The sequence below is a fragment of the Ochlerotatus camptorhynchus genome, unplaced genomic scaffold (assembly GCF_037179485.1).
Source record: "Ochlerotatus camptorhynchus isolate MF236.1 unplaced genomic scaffold, CSIRO-AGI_Acam_v1.1 ptg000090l, whole genome shotgun sequence".
In the NCBI taxonomy this organism is placed as follows: Eukaryota; Metazoa; Arthropoda; class Insecta; order Diptera; family Culicidae; genus Ochlerotatus; species Ochlerotatus camptorhynchus.
The window spans coordinates 1,733,342-1,750,769 of NW_027040580.1; the positions used below are offsets into that span (position 1 = coordinate 1,733,342).

Below are 17,428 nucleotides of genomic sequence, written 5' to 3' on the forward strand. Positions count from 1 at the left end.
TCAAAACGAACCCTGCTGCAGACCCTACCCCATATATCCAAAATCCCAGTGATTTCTAGTGGAAGTGCAGAGGTGTTCTCGGCTTACTTCAAAGCGAGTATCACGTCATCATATTCCTTTCCACTCCTTAGTTGACCTGCATTCGGACACGGCCGGCGCTGTATCTGGTCATCAGTGTTTACACATTGAGGATGTATGTTAGTCCCAAACATCATCTGCTGGTTTTCTGTGTAATAACAGCTGCTCTAGAAAGCAGTAACGGAGTAGCAACCGTGGGCGGTAAACATGCTCATGCTCATGCTCAATAACCCCGCCGAGATATTTATTCACCTGAACGTGATCAATAGCCTTATCATCAATATCATCAATATAGTTTATTGATCAAATGCTTCATATGACATTATTGACATATTGAGACAAGATAGGGTGTACTCAATAAGTTTAGAGAAAAGGATGTACTAATGTCCACAACAGGTACAGCAAAATTTCACATGGACGCCCTTATTCTCACTAGCTACTCAGGAAGTAGAAGATAAAGAAGAGCCACCGCTTCACTGAAAAGGAATGTTAATAAACATATATTATCTACTATATAATTATTTCAAATTTATCAATTTATTATGTTAGATGAATGTTATTCTTAACATCAACATTGAAGATAGCTAGCTGATTAAAAACATAAAAAAGGAAATGCTATACTAATAATATTAATTTTTTTTTTATTTGATAAGGCTCAACCGAATTAACCGAGTTTATGCTAAGAAAACTAAAAGTGGAAGTTTTTCCTTAACAATCTGGCGTAATGCTACGTAGTTTGTTGACAACCATGCAATATTTAAATATAAAAATAATGGAATTGTTTCACATTCCTCCTGGCACTTGGTTATTAAACATAAGCTGCTTTTCATATGACCAAAAAGTCTTTTATAAACTAAACATTCAGAACTAAATGCGGCAGGGTTGACATCCAAATTAATTTTACATTCATTATTCATTTGAATACAGTTAACGTACACTCCGGTGCATCTTAAAGACATATCTAGAAAACTTGGTCATTTGCTCTTTTCATTGTTCAATAATAAACCAGATTCTAGAAATTTAAACATCTTTGGTTTAGTTATTAAGATTTAGGTATATAAATCTTCTGAAGTTATCTCTAGGTCATTTGAACTTGTCACCATAATATGGTGACCATATTAAGTTTTCTAATGAGTTCAACATTCTCAGAACTTTCATTGAACTCTTCTTATACTTATCTGATTTCTTGTCATATCTTTGTGGCAAGTTATCATTTTCAAAGTGCGGAACATACAAAAATGAAGTTGAAAATATTAGGCTCGACACAAATATTTTTTGGGATAAGTTGAAGAAAGTCCACGTGGTGGTCATCAGGGCGAGCCTATGTCCACACTTGTCAACGGAGTGCAGTCAAAAATCATGCTTTTTCTGTCCACGTTGTATATAGATGGCCCCTAGTAAGAAGGGCCAAATCTCACCATAGGTGGATAAAATTGGATTTTGAAATGAGAGGATGATTCAAATACAAAAGTAATATGTGTTTATAAATTTGTAGCTCTTCCCAGAGAAAAATTTTATTTTTAATTGACCCCCAACTTATGGGTGCCATTTTAACATGGTTTTGCCGGCAGCTGCGAAAAGGTTTTGGAGTTTTCAATATGCGCCACCCGCAAAGGAGTGGATGCAAAACTTGAACACATCGAACAGATTTCCTATTCCGGATTTTCTGAGCGACCTCTTCCATTACCCCCCTCCCCGAGTTCTCTTTGCAGACGAGGGTTCTTTCTCGGGTCGCGGTTCGTTGGCATCCATTCGGCTCGCGCTGGTGAATGGTAATTGTATCAAATTAAAGCGTGCTTGTAAGCGGATGATGCTGCTGCTGCTGCGATCGGATGGGTGGTTCGATGGAAGGAATGGATTCCGGAAGAGGTAGCTTTAAGTTTCTCGCAGCATCCCGGTGTGGGTACCTCCATCATCCTAAAGAGAACGAGAGAAAGAGCGAGAGAGAATGAAATGGTGTCAAAGTGATTTCAGCTCCGAGATAAGTTATAGGAAAAGTTTTCGGTGCGCTAATGGGATGCAATTTGAGTGCTATAAGTGAGAAAGAGTGATGCAAAGCGTTGTGATTGGAGACAGCGGTATTTGCGTTGAAAAGGAAGAGCAATATGAGTAACTTTGTAAACTTACACCGTTTGAGATTTTTTTATATTAATGATTTGTTGATGATTTGTTTTCTTCGTCCATTAGAAATTGCACCAGGGGCGACCCCGGCGTAGTGGTTAGCATCCATACCTCTCACGCCAAAGTAACGAGTTCAAATCTCACTCCCGGACAAGTCACGAATGACACAAGAGCGTTAAAGTGACTATAATAATAATAATAATAATAAATTGTGTGTGTGTCATTCTGTATCCCTCATCCTGCAGAGGGCATTGGACAAGTAGAACTGCGAATAGTTTGATCAAATCTCATGCTTCGTAATGGTGCCCTATAGCTTGTGAAGTCTAGTATTTTAAAAACGGTAACTATTGAGACAAGACAGGGTGTATTCAATAAGTTTAGGGAAAAGGATGTACTAATGTCCACAACAGGTACAGCAAAATTTCAGATAGACGCCCTTATTCTCACTAGCTACTCAGGATGTAGAAGATAAAGAAGAGCCACCGCTTCACTGAAACGGAATGTTAATAAACATATATTATCTACTTATATAATTATTTCAGATTTATCAATTTATTATGTGAGATGAATGTTATTCTTAACATCAAAATTGAAGATAGCTAGCTAATTAAAAACATAAAAAAGGAAATGCTATACTAATAATATTAATTATTTTTTTTATTTGATAAGGCTCAACCGGATTAACTTTACAGAGCCGAGGATTCTATACAATACATCTTAAAACTATAGTCAAAAGGTACAACACAATAAACATTTTATCTTCCGCTATCCAATAAGCCTCCTCTACCAGAACGGGAGCCGCTTCCAGTGGTTTACTTGTATGGCAGATTCGCCAACGAGGGTCAGAGCGCTTCCAAAAAACATGGTCAGCACTCACACATTCGTCACGAAACGGTTGCTTTGCAAAGTCGACGACGCATCGACTGAAATAACTGCTGATGAAGAATAATGAGGAGGACCACACAATGGTTGCTGCCGAGTAAAAAGACGATCACGTGACACACATTGAGAGTGATCTGCTTCTGTCGACAGCCGAGTGAACACTGAAATGCTATACTAATAACGACATGAAACTTTAGTGCAATATTTTATTAGCTAGAGAAAGTGCTGAAGACGATTAATTGATAGTTCTGTTAGAGTACGGCAGTGTGAAAATTGAGCAGAAGTTGAAATTGAGCGAAGGCCCATTAATACGACAATACTATTCAAATGCTGCACTGAAATTATGGAAAGGCATGTTACCTCATGCAGCTTCTAGATGGTCAACCAACTCAGCCCATACTAATCACTAGTCACTGAATTGTTGATATTTCATCACGCCTCTCCAGTATAACCATTTTCAGTTTTCTTCAATTTTCATTGTCCCTATCTCAAGAGTGTAGAAGGTCACAGTAACGAAACAATCATGTTAAAAAGTTGTGACAACCGCACCACTTAGGTTTCCACTTTTCCAGTGCCACCCATCCTTCCTGGACCATTCCTATCTGCTTGTCGATTGTGTGGACATAAAGAGCATGTTTGTTAAAATCTACAAAGTATGAGGCTCGCCCTTTCCCTCGGTGAGTCGTTATTGATTAAACAATTTCTGCAGCATTACGTTATTTTCTTTTATGATGTAGATGCTTTTTTTTGTCTCACATTCTCCTTTCGCCACGAAGATTCTTACCGGAGGGTGTACCGGCCATCGATCCTGGTGTCGACTGTCAGGTGAGGCACCGTTGAAAGGAAAAAAAGGACACATATGTGGTTGAGCTCTAGGAGATCGATGGAGACGGTAGGAGTAGGATAGAAAGGACGTTGAGGCATTTGGCGGACCCGTATAAGCATTTTGGAATCGGCTTAGTAAACTGCGGTATTTTACGGAGATTTTTCTGTCTGTTTTTTTTGTGGCCGAAGGCGATAGGATTTCTTACCTGGAATTTGGGAGAAGCACTTTTTGCAAAAGTTTGTTTTTCCCTAGATTTGATAGATATATTAAATTCATTCTCTCGTGTCTTGAGGCACACTCCTGGTTTATGTACCAGAGTTCGTTATTATGTTCACGAATGCAATCTATGTATATTTAACCCTCTATGTATTTATGTAGAGGTGACACCTGTTTTGTTTTGGTTGTAAACATCCAATTCTTAACCGATTTTGATGAAACTGGTTGAAAGTGAAAGCTATTTATTTCTTTATTTTGCGGACTGGATTTAACCGGTGTCCGACACGATAATTGATTTTTTTTTGTGAGTAGGGTAGATAGGGAAAATATGGTCTCCCTAAAAAAAAACACATAATAACACATGAAAAACTTTCATAAATGTATGATAGCTGTGATCATGCTCATGTTTTGGAATATGTTTGATAATATACAGTGTTCAAAATATAGATAAAATATGATATACTCATTAAATTATTATGTTTGAAAAATTTCAGTTTTTGCTCCGATCAACAACCATCCGGGACAATATGAGCACCCTAGTAAAAGTTAACGTTTTGACAGGTTTTCGCTAGAAAATAACATTAAAAAATCAAGTGAAATAGAAACATAAGTTCTTTTAGCAACTGTTACGAGTATTTCTCGCTCTAGATCCAGTGGATCGGTAAAATGCAATATAGGGTATACGTCCCTAACCTCGGTCTAATATGCAGCCATCGATTACGTTTTTAATCATAACTCATCAATGAATTTACCTGCAAACGATATTCTACTGCTAAATGGTATGCTTAGATATGCTTATCATGTCGTTTGCTATCAGAAACCACGAAAAGTTGAAAAACTTACTTTTTTTAAGACAATAACTCACGAGGGAAATGTATGTAATATGGGTCTATTGTCCCCAAATTGGGTCTATTTATGGATGCAACTTCGTCCTATCTTGTTTGATCCTCAAAAAAACGCTCTTGGTAACGTTTTCTGATGTATTTTTTTTTATCACTATCACTGTTAACTTAATGCTCTTCATTCCTCAAAACATTTCTTAGAGAAAATTTTACGAAAACTACATTAAATCACTCAATTTAAAAATTAAAAATTAAAAATTTCGCTTATCGTCTTTTGACCGCAGAATATCTAAATCAGAACATTGTGATGTTCATTATACAGGTTTGGCAGAAAAAATCTCCCTTCCTGTTCGTTCCTTATCATCCAAATGCAAAACAACATTGTTGACGTTACTCTTATTGCTATATGCTGTCAAATGAATTTCATGGGCCATAGTTAGGAACATAGAAAAGAAATGTGTCCCTAAAGTTGGGTCCATGTTTTACTTGTGAAAACGTTGTTAAACAATTAAAATAAACATAAAATATTCAAACAGCAACTGTAAGTTTTACGTCTAGTGTGTATTATCAGGTAATTCCAATCAATAAATGCCATAATCAGGCCATTTGATGATCGTCAGTCAACCTTCCCATCTTAACCTTATAAGTCATGGCGGCTAAAAACTCCGAACATTGTGATATTCTCAACCAGTTTTATTACTTACGAGAGCTGAAAATGTATTGAAATGTTGTGATATAAATTGATTTGTGTGTGGTACACATTTATCAACCATCAGTGATCAATATTTTCCTTATTTTTTGTGTAATATTCCTTAATTAATTATTTATTTGCGTGATAGGCCGAATGAAAGGACTAGACCCACATTACATACCGTAACCCTAGTATGCTTGTTTTCTTGACTGCATATTTTATAATATTGTAGAGATTTTGAGCTTATGTAACATTTCCATCATTATCTTAGACATATAATTGAATTTTGATACGGTTTTCATGGAGATGCATATTAAAAGCATTTTCAACAAGTTTGTAAAAACAATATAGTTTGAGTTAATAGGTAATATGCCCAAACGAACGGTGGCCCATCTAGCCCCGTATGGTCTTCTTGCCCCATCCACCTATTCCCTATTAGGTATAGATACGTTTGGCGGACGTACATTAGATGTTGGAGGTAAGACCTTGAAGATCCACAGGCTCAATGAAATCTTGAACAATGTCCTGAAAATGTATATGAGTCCGTGAAGCTCAAAAGATCCTCTTGAGAATTTGCGCATCGTCGATAGGTAGCAATAAGATTCTTAATACTCTCCAAACTATTCTGGAGCTAAGATCTTGAAGTTCTATAGGCTCAATAAAAGTCTTGAACAATGTACTGAAAATCTGTACGAGCCTATGAAGCTCAAGAGAGTCTCTTGACAACATGCGCATCACAGCGGTGCCAGCGTGATTACCTCTTACCCCAGCAGGCCTGGGTTCAATCCCAGTCAGCACCACCGGGATGTTCTGAGGCATAACACGCCTTCCTTCGGAAGAGAAGTAAAGTCGTGGGTCCCCGGTTCATGAGTTGATGAGTCGATAGGTAGGATCCAGGTGTGGGAAGTTGCCTCTCTGGCGTCGGTAGCATTGGTGCTCTGCACGGAAACAATATCGACGCAAAACAAATTAAGGAGGAGAAAAAAAAAACATGCGCATCATAGAATGGTAATAATAAGGTTGGGGGATGCTCTCAACCTATTCTGGAACTAAAATCATTTTGTTCTACAGGTTAAATCTATTCTTGAACAATGTCCAGGAAATCTTTATAAGTCCATGAAGCTTAAAAGAGTCACCTGACAACATGCATATCATGAAACTGTTTCATTAAGATATGTATTGCTCTTCAAAGTATTCAGGAGTTAAGATCTTGAAGATCTAAAGGCTCAATTAAGTGTTGAACAAAGTCCTGAAAATCATTATGAGTCCATAAAGCTCCAAAGATCCTCTTGACAACATGCACACCATAAATTGATATAAAAAAGATTTTTTAAATTCTCCAAACTCTTCTGGAGATCACATCTTGAAATTCTACAGGCTCAATAAAAGTCTTGATTAACGTATTGGAAATATGTATGAGTTTATGAAGCTCAAGACTCTTTACAACGTGAAAAAAAATTTCCGAGTGTCAAATTTACGGTTTTATTTTTTCTTGGCGTTTTCTAATTTTAGTGCAAGAAAGTGAAAGTGATCGATTGGAAATACATTCCAAAGTGTTTTCGTTTATCATAATCGATGATTCTGATTGGAAGCAGGTGCAAGAGCTTCTTTGAAGATCCGAAGGAATGTTATGAAATGTTTAGCTAGAATTAAGAAATAAAAATTATTTAAGCATATTATTTTTGCTACAGTCAATTAGCATTAGCATACGATACAAGAGATTTAATATTATTTGCTCGTTTTTGCGTAAAATAATTAATATTTATTTTACTTGTAATCACCTTTGAAAGTTTTTTTTTCAAGTTTTTTTTTGTGATCTGAAAATTTTCCCAGTTTGGTTAGAAGTTTCGAAGCTAACGCATGTCCACAGGCCCAATAGAAAGATAGGCAGAAAAAATGTATCATGAAGAATGGTTGCATGCAGGGTTGCTTCCACTCACTTGCTATAGATGAGTGATTTTCGGAGTTTCGAATTCGTTAGATGTTGTAATGGAGATTTGTGCTGTTGGAAGCGGGAGGAGATTGGAGGGCGGGTGTTTGACGCATAGACCCTGTCAATTTCAATTTCAGAGTGCCGCAGTCGGCGGTTTTATGATTCGTTAGCTCTCGCGATTCGTAGAATCGTTGATTGTGACTGCAAGTGGATTTGGCGGGTTTTGTGTGTCGGACGCTTGCGTTTTGGCCTCTTCTTGTGTCTAACATGTGCAGAGTATCATTATAGAAGGAGATTCCTGGTTGCGTGAAATCTATTTGTAAGAATATCTTTTTGAGATTTTAGTAGTCACGTTTTGTTTGTAGTTTATATTTTATTTCTTTCATGGAATCATCGTTAATAATAGTTATTCAATAATAGATAGGTCATCCATATATTCGTACTTTGACGCGAAGCGCTGTGGATTATGAGATGCTCGATGACCCTGGAGGGATCGATTTTGCTTACTGAGCAGAAAATCATGGATTTAACCCCAAGCTCTTCCACAGCACAATAAATCGCCACCATCATTTGCATATTTGATATTGAACATTTACCTCGGAAACTATTTGCATATCAAGCGAAAACGTAGTCCTCTATTGTCGCGAAGCGTTATGGTTCTGAGATGCTCGATGACCCTGGAGGGATCGTTTTTGCTTACTGAGCAGAAAATCATGATCACTAAACAAAATGAATATGTTCTTTCGATAGCCGGCTATCGAGAGATTAAATAAACAACAAATAAACAATACATAATTTTGGTTGCATCGCCAACTTGAGGTGAATCCTACCGAATACCCTACCCAACCCTCCAACTCCGTAGCACTTATGAGGGTGTCGCTAAGTCGGTGGCCTCTCGTTAAGTAAGTACTACATCAACATTTCCTTCCCTATCCATAGTTATGGTAAAGATGGGCGTGGCCAGGAATAGCGACAATCATGCTTCTGTTACTCTTGTTTAGATTGGAACCAATGTTTACTCCCCAGCATTATTCGTGAAAGTAGTCTAACTGAGAATTTCAGAAGAGACGTGAGTGTCGCTAGTATCCAATCTACGAAGTATATCATAACAACGCTAACGCTAACGCTAACGCTAACGCTAACGCTAACGCTAACGCTAACGCTAACGCTAACGCTAACGCTAACGCTAACGCTAACGCTAACGCTAACGCTAACGCTAACGCTAACGCTCAAGAGAGCCTCTTTACAAAGTGCGCATCATAGAATGGTAATAATAAGGTATTTGATGGTCTCCAACCTATTCTGGACATTTGACCTTGATGTTCTAGAGACCTAATGTAGTCTTGAATAATGTCCTTAACATCTGTTTTAGTCTATGAAGTTCAAAGACAGACTTTTGACAATATTCACATCATCGAATGGTATTAATAAGATATTTAATGCTTTCCAATTCATTCTGAAGTTGAGGATCTACACGTTCAATAAAGGCTCCTAATAATCTTTATGAGTTCGTAATGGTCAACAGAGCTTCTTAACAACATTCACATTCTGGAGTGGTATCAACAAGATTCTTAATACTATCCAAACTATTCTGGAGCTAAGATGTTGAAGTTCTACACGCTCAATAAATGTCTTGAACAATGTACTGAAAATCTGCACGAGTCCATGAAGCTCAAGAGAGTCTCTTGACAACATGCACATCATAGAATGAGAACAAGGATGTATTTGATGCTTTCCAACCTATTCTGGAACCATGATCTTGTTGTGCTACAGCCTCAATATAGTCTTTAACAATGTCCAGGAAATCTTTATGCGCCCATGAAGCTCAAGAGTGCCTCTTGATAACATGCACATCATGGAATGGCACCAATAAGACATTTAATGTATTTCAAACCATTCTGGAGTTCAGATCTTGATCTAATTGTTCTAATATTCAATAAACATCTGCAAAGTACACATATATTTACTTCTTCAAAATTTTCTCAGAACATCCATAACATCCTCAAAAGTTCAGCAAAGACCTTAAACCTTTTAACGAATTTTTCTAAACATCTGGGTGAAACAAAGCTCCCACAACAACGAGTTAGCTTCCAAATCAAATCCCGAAGTTCGAAGAAGTATGCTAAAATACTCCCTGCACTTATACAAAATTCCCTGAACAACTACAAAGTTCACTGGGCCTCTACAATTCTGGCTGAACGTTTACGAAGTTATTTGAACTTTTATAAAATCCCAGCACTTCCATGAAGTTTTACGAAGAGTTCTTCGAATTGCTTATGACGTTTCTGAAATTAAACAAAGTTCCCATAACTTAAACGAAGTTTTCCAAACTTATGTAAAGGTCCCAATTCTACGAAGTTTTCCCGATTTTTTTACAAAGCACCCTGAATTCGTTTGAAATTTTCTGAACCTCGACGATGCCCTAAAGTTTTAAAAATCTAATGATGTTAAAGAAAAATCCCTGAACTTTTCAACTCAATTTTTTTAAAGTTCGTAAATTTTCAAAAATGTTTGATGTAGCTTTATGAAGTTTACTGAGCTTCTACAAAGTATGCTGAGCTTTAACAAAGTTTGGGATTTCCAATTTTAGGGATGTTTGGGGCATCCAAAACTAGCAATCCATTTATCTCCGTAAATATGGCCTTTATAGAGATTTAAGGGGTGTTTGGGTTTAAAAAAATTAAAAAGAAATCTAAATCTTCAAATCCATTTATCTCCGTTAATATGGGCTATATGGAGATTTTAGGAGTGATTGGTTTTCCAAATCTTAAAAAGTAAATATTTCGGTTGGTCTTAATCGAGATTTCAGGAGTGTTTGGGTTTTCCAAATCTTATAAACTGTTTATCTTCATTAATATGGCATTTATCGAGATTTTAGGGGGTTTGGGGCATCCTAATCTAAAAATCCATTTAACTTCGTAATTATGGTTTTTCATGAAATTTTGGGGGTGTTTTCTTTTTCAAATCTTAAAAACAAGTATTTCCCTTAATATGGCATTTATAGAGCTTTCAGGGGTATTTGGGTTTTCCAAATCATAAAATTCATTTGTGTCCGTTAGTATGGCTTTTATTGAGATTTAAGGGCTGTTTGAGACATCCAAATGTCATACAGGTTTTTTCGCGATTTTAGGGTTGTTTGGTTTTCCAAATCTTAAAAAGTACATATTTTCATTAATATGGTCTTTATCGAGATTTCATGGGTGCTGCCACTTATCTCCGTAAACCTTAGCTTTTTTTTCGCGAGAAATCGGTGATTGACGTGTTTGGTTATAAAAGCAATTACACTCAAATCTCAAATCACTCCGAGGGGGTGACTCTATCTACGATGCAGGAAAAATTTTGTTTTGCTGTGATTAGCTGCGCGCACGCTGAGTAGATAGAAAGAAGATTGATGACTATTCTGAAGATTTCTTGTAAAAAGATGATGCACGATGCAAGTAGATGGGAAAAATGAAAGAAGATTTTTCGAAGATTGATTCACTAGTGTGAGATTTGTTGAGCATCTAGAATTGAGATTTAGATGTGTCGCCCCCCTCGAATCACTCCACCTTTATCGAGATTTTAGAGGTGTTTGGTTTTCCAAATCTAAAAAAAAAAAGTTCTGTAGATATGAGATAAGTTGACAATGACTGTCAACGAAGCTTTTGAAAGTTCTGCGATGTTTCTGTTTGAAGATCTATGAAGCTCTCCAAGCTTCAAAGAAGCTCTCATAAATTAAATTATGTTTTTGTTTTATTTTTACAAATTGCCCTTGTTTCTTGGTGCCTCCCTTAGCTCAGTCGGTAAAGGTGCAGCTACATACAGTGGGGGAAATTCGTTTAAACGCAATGTCATTTTTGCGTTTATTTTCAACACAAAAGATCGAGACAAAAAATCAAATATAGTTTGTCATAGCCCATCAGAAGTCTCGTATTTGAGAACACAATTTGAACGGAAGTTCATTGTGGTCTCTGAAAAAATCCAATAAAGGTGATTTTAGAGGGGAAATTCGTTTAAACGCACACTAACGTAAAGCCGCATTGAGCGTACCTATGCTCATGTTATCTTGCGCATCTGTCATATTTACACTGTATAGCCCTCGTTCGCCATTAACACGAGTTTAAATTTGCGTTGCGCGGTAGTTGTTGCTTGTTTTCGGCAAAATGGGTAAAGGAAAGTATTTAAGCCAGTCGGAGCAAATACTGGTTCGAGAACTCAAAAGTCGCGGTGAGAGCAATCGCAAAATTGCACGTGTGATCCACAGATCGGAAGCAGCAATCAGGAACCTGCTGAAAAAAGGCAAGACGTATGGCGTAAAAAAGAAAACAAAGGGAAATTCGAAGATCACCAACCGTGTCCGAAACCAAATCATACAAATGGGAGACTCTGGAAACTTCTCTGCTGCGCAAATCAAGCAAGAAATGGGGCTTTCCATTTCTAAGAGGCGTGTACGGCAGATTCTACATGGAAGTGGCCACTTAAAGTACACCAAAAAAGCAAAAAAACCCAATCTTCAACCGGCCCACATTAGCGCCAGATTGAATTTCGCTAAAAAATACATGTCTTGGACTACGGAATGGGACAATGTTATTTTTTCTGACGAGAAAAATTCAATTTGGACGGCCCAGACTGCACCGCATATTATTGGCACGATTTGAGGAAATCTCCGCAGGTTAAGTTGAGCAGGAACTTTGGAGGTGGTACTCTAATGTGTTGGGCCGCTTTTTCGATCCATGAAAAGACCCCTATTGCCACCATTTCAACCAGGATGAATTCGGGAAAGTACTTGGAGCTTCTGGAAGATGTTTTGATCCCGTTTACTGAAGACGTTATGCCGGAAAATTTCGTATTTCAACAGGATAATGCAGCAATTCATGTCAGCAAGCAATCTTTGAAATGGTTTTCTGAACGAGACATCAGTCTTTTGGATTGGCCAGCTCGTAGTCCGGATCTAAATCCTATCGAGAACTTGTGGGGCATCCTGGCACGACAGGTTTACAAAGGCGGAAGGCAGTTTAAAACAGTTCGTGAACTTGAGTCAGCCGTAAGAGAAGCCTGGAGCTTGATACCTGATACAACTCTGCAGAAGCTGGTGAAATCAATGCCGAACAGAATTTTCGAAACTATTCAGAAAAACGGAAAGCAAACGAAGTATTAACTATTGTTTATTGTTGATTTTTGAACTGTGAACTCGATTTGATTAATAAAACTAAAAGTGCGTTTAAACGAATTTCCCCCCAAAATCACCTTTTTTGGGATTTTTTCAAAAGTCATTATGAACTTCCAATCAAATTGTGTTCTCAAATACGAGACTTCTGATGGGCTATGACAAACTATATTTGATTTTTTGTCTCGATCTTTTGTGTTGAAAATAAACGCAAAAATGACATTGCGTTTAAACGAATTTCCCCCACTGTAGTAAGACCACGCTGGAGGTGGCTAGGTTTGATTCCCGGTCTGGTCTAGGAATTTTTTGGTTTGGAAAATTATTTGACTTCCCATAGAGTATGATTGTACTTGCCACACAATTATACCAATGCAAAAATGGTACAGGCATCGAAAGCTCTAAATCAATAACTGTGGAAGTGCATCTAGAACACTAAGTTGAGAGCACACAATAAGCTAATATGCGATAAGCAATAAACTTGAAATGCGAGGAAGAAGAAGAAGTTCAACGTTTCTTGGAAAACTCAGTTTTGTAAATCTGAAATATTTAACGCCTTTCACCTCCGCAATTTTTTAAAGAAATGGTGAAGACATGTGAAAACATCTCGTCGATCTCTTTGAAGTTATTTTTTTTTTCTAAATATAGCTGACATGTCATAGAAATCAAGTATAATATTGAGAATTTGTTGCGATATATTGTTTTATTTTACGCTATCCTTATGGAATGTGATGAGAGCATCGTAAACGTGAAAAAAGCAGGGAGGGGCGTGCAAAACTAAGAGTTCGCCACCCAAACAAAAATCCTGAGTATGGCTCTGGGAGTGATGAGTTGACATATGGACAAAATCGACATGATTCAAGAGGAAGGTTCAGCAGTCAACTGGCTTCTTTGTGTTATTCTTTGCTTCGTCCATGGTCCCTGTTGTGTATTTTCCCTCTTTGCGTGTAACGTTTTAACAGTGGGGGCATTCGAACGGTACGTTTGCCTCATGTTTCACATAAATTAGAATTCATTTCCTACGTGCTATCGGGATCTTCGGGAGTCGATAAATGGGATTATCAGGATGCAATTTACTGCTGTACCCGAAATTTTACGCTTTATACTTTATGTTTGCATTCTATTTGAACACTTATAGCAAGAACTTTACTACGCGCATAAAAAACTACGAATCATCGCGATTACTCATTACAACTAAAATAGCTAATTGTGATTCTCGGAAAGCAAAATTTACAGGTTGTATGTGCCATACACAAACTTTACCTTCTCTTCTTGCATCTTATTATTATATTATTAAAAATTATTATTATAATATCTCATAGTTTCATAATTTCGAAACGTAGCATCTTGGCTGTCATGAGCATTTCCAAGCCTGACAATGCTACAACGCAAACTAGGAACACGGACAACATCAAAACAAACAATTGGCGTTGACGGCACCGTCGAAAAATTTGCTCTTCCAGCAAATATAGACAGTTTCTTATGGGAATTTTCGGTGGATTGAAAGGATAGTACAAAGCCCGCCATGTTTCACGCACAGACTGACGTTTCCTTATGGATTTCCTCATATGAGTAAAGAGCTACAGAGTCACCGTCAACGCCAATCCGATAGTAGTTTTGCAAACACTCAGAGTCTTCAAAATCAACCAATCAGCGACTGGATAACAAACTGGATCGAAATCTATACCCAGTTGACCGATATTATTCTTAGCTCGAAACCAACCAGTCTACTCATATCTTATGCTAGAAACTCTCTAACCAGTCCAGGGTAGGGTTACCAAATTTAAATCTGTATTTTGCTCAAAAAATCTTTTCATCATCGTTTTTTATATAGAAAATAGGGGAAATGGCTCTAATGTTGGCCTATGGATCTAAGATTGGGCCTATCACTAAAAATCTACTATTTACCAATTTTAACTAGATGAACGCGTCATTGGGACGGTACTTATGGATATTTTTGGTCCATTGCTGAATTTATGTATGGGCCCAAATTAGGGGCATTTAGGTCGACGTTACATCCATTTCGCCTATGTGATGATATCTGTATAATTTATCAAATAAAAATTTTCGTAGAAAAGCAATTAAGATTGTTTTATTGCACTATGCTTCTGATGAGCATAAAGCAGACAAAAATATAATGTATTAATATTGACATAGCGAAGGAGAATACGTCTTTGGCAGTTTTCATACTGCTTTTTTATGACGAGGTAAATCAAATAGGTAGATAATAGTGGGTGATACGAAAATTGTACTGAAGCAAATTAATAAAAAAATATTATTTAAAAAATTAAGCATTCTTTTGACGTAGGACTACGTCTTTGATTTCTATATGGGGGTAAACTTTGTGAAAACCGAAAATGGAACATGTAACAAATTAAGAAAGATTTTGATCGTTAATAACTCAGCTGCCACTGGTCCAATTTCAATAATGTTATCACCAATCGATCAGAAATATGGCTACGCATCGATAACAATGCTTCCGAATGTTGATTTTCAACAAGAAACTATTGAAAAACTGGTAAATGTCCTGCATTGTCCAAAAGCGTCGAATTAACTAACAAATCCACAAATTACCTACATGCATATGCTGCTTCCCCAGCACAGTCGTCAGAGAGTAGTAAGTAGACGAAACAAGTCGAAGTGGCATTCGCCTCCGATCCTCGGGCGCGTGTGAATAGGGAGGATGGAATTGCGTAATATTTTGCACACTCATCGCCATACTCAGAACCACACGCTCCCAACGACCACACCACTGTGTGGTAGTGTTCGGTCGTCGAAATTAGTAGCAGCAGTAGCAGCAGTAGGAGTGCTTTCGGCGTGTGGCGTTGAAAATTGTTCTCCAGTAACAACGAAAGGCTGCCTGCAAGCAGCGAGCTGCAGAGCCCACATAAGCAACCATCAAAGGAGGAAGAAGCTGCACCGCTATGCTATCGGAATCAGTAGCTCTTCGTGAGTCGTCGCTCGCTCACCCTCACCCTCGCTCCAAACGACATACAGCTCGACAGCCTCATCCGTGTTGAACACCCAGCTCAGAATTACTCAACCATCACTACAAAACGGTCCTTTTCAGGGCCACCAAAAGTTTGTTAAAGAGTATTATTTGGACATTGGTCAAGGTCATAAGTTTCCGCAAGCAGCTAGCTATCAAGGCTCAACCTGTCTATAGAAGGTGTGGAATTGTAGGCCTGAATATATTGGTGCAATTAGTTTTTGCTCGGCTTTCATTCCGCACGATTCGTTTCCTTCGTTTAATCAATCACCCTTGAAGTAACGCCGAAAAGATTGTTTCAATCGGCGCTTACATATGAAATTTAATGTGGATTATAGGATTTTTTGTATGTTACCAAAATGTATCAATGGTTTGCCACTAAATGTTGAGATAATTTATTGATTATTGAACTATCACACTGTATACCATGAAAAAGCAGCCTGTTTGTGAGTTTTTGCCTGTTTCAAGTAAGGAGTTATCATAAAAAACAAATCGCAAGCTGGTATTTCCCGGCAACTTTACAAATAAATAAAATCAAACAAGATCATCATGCAGAACTAGCTAGGATTTATTTTACTTCATATTTCACAAAATTACTTTCGAGTGTTAAGACATCGTCTCCCGCAAAGTTTACATTTTTCCCTCTACCAACACATACATCAGGCTAGATAGATCTCCACAGGATCTATAGAATCCACGCAATTTAAAAAAACCAAAATGCACAGCATTACGAAAAGACGTCAGGTTTCGACCAATAGCAGTTAGATTTTAATTCTAAACAAGCCAAACGATTGGAAATTTATCTACCAATCTGCTAAAATGAACACTTAGTTAATTTTCAATAGGTCACTATTGAAAAATACCAAATGTCCAACTGTTGCAATGGTGATCAAAATTATCACCGCATGTCTGAAAACAGCGCATTCCCTAACACAGACTTAAAAATCGAATTCCATGCGGTCCCACTGAACGGTGCTCATTCAATCACCGTAAGTGGTGGTGTCCAGTCCAGCAGCAGCAGCAGTAGCAGCAGGAGTGCTTTCAACAACAACAACAACGAAAGGCTGCCTGCAAGCAACGAGCTGCAGAGCTCATATGAGAAACCATAGATAAGGAGGAAGAAGTCCTACCGCTAGGCTACGATCGGAATCAGTAGGTCGTCGTGCTCAGCTCAGCATTACTCAACCATCACTACAAAACGGTCCTTTTTGGACATTTGTCAAGGTCATCAGTTCCCGCAAGCTGCTAGCTATCAAGGCTCAACCTGGTCTCTATAGAAGGTGTGGAATTGTAGGCCCGAATGTATTGGTGAGATTAATCACCGTCCGACCATTTTCCAGAACACGCTGGTAGGAAGTGTTAAACATCCATATAGAATTTGAGAGAAGTGGGAATAATTCACTTTGGGTGTATATTTAGTCCCCAGAAAGCCAATAAAATCAAATTTGTGAGAAAATTAGTTCTCTCGAGTTCAATCTCTCGAAGTCCCTCAAGTTGACAGTGCCTTGGATTCTCTTCATCAACTTTCTCTTTGAAATAAATACTACCAATTTGATACGCTTACAAATAAAAAACGGAAGAGTTAAGATAATTGATGATTGATCAATTAAAAGACCTAAATGTTCACATTTGTTCCGTTCACTAGCGGTCCTACGTCAAGCTTCCGTTCGTGCCCCTAGGCACAGACCCTTCTACTTTTTTGAATGT

The 17,428-nt window shown here is 37.7% G+C and overlaps 1 protein-coding gene across 1 annotated transcript in view; it reads left to right on the top strand.

Annotated features, from left to right (window-relative positions):
* stol (stolid) overlaps positions 1–17,428 on the top strand; it is a 214,417-nt gene that overhangs the window by 176,655 nt on the left and 20,334 nt on the right. The window lies entirely within an intron of this gene.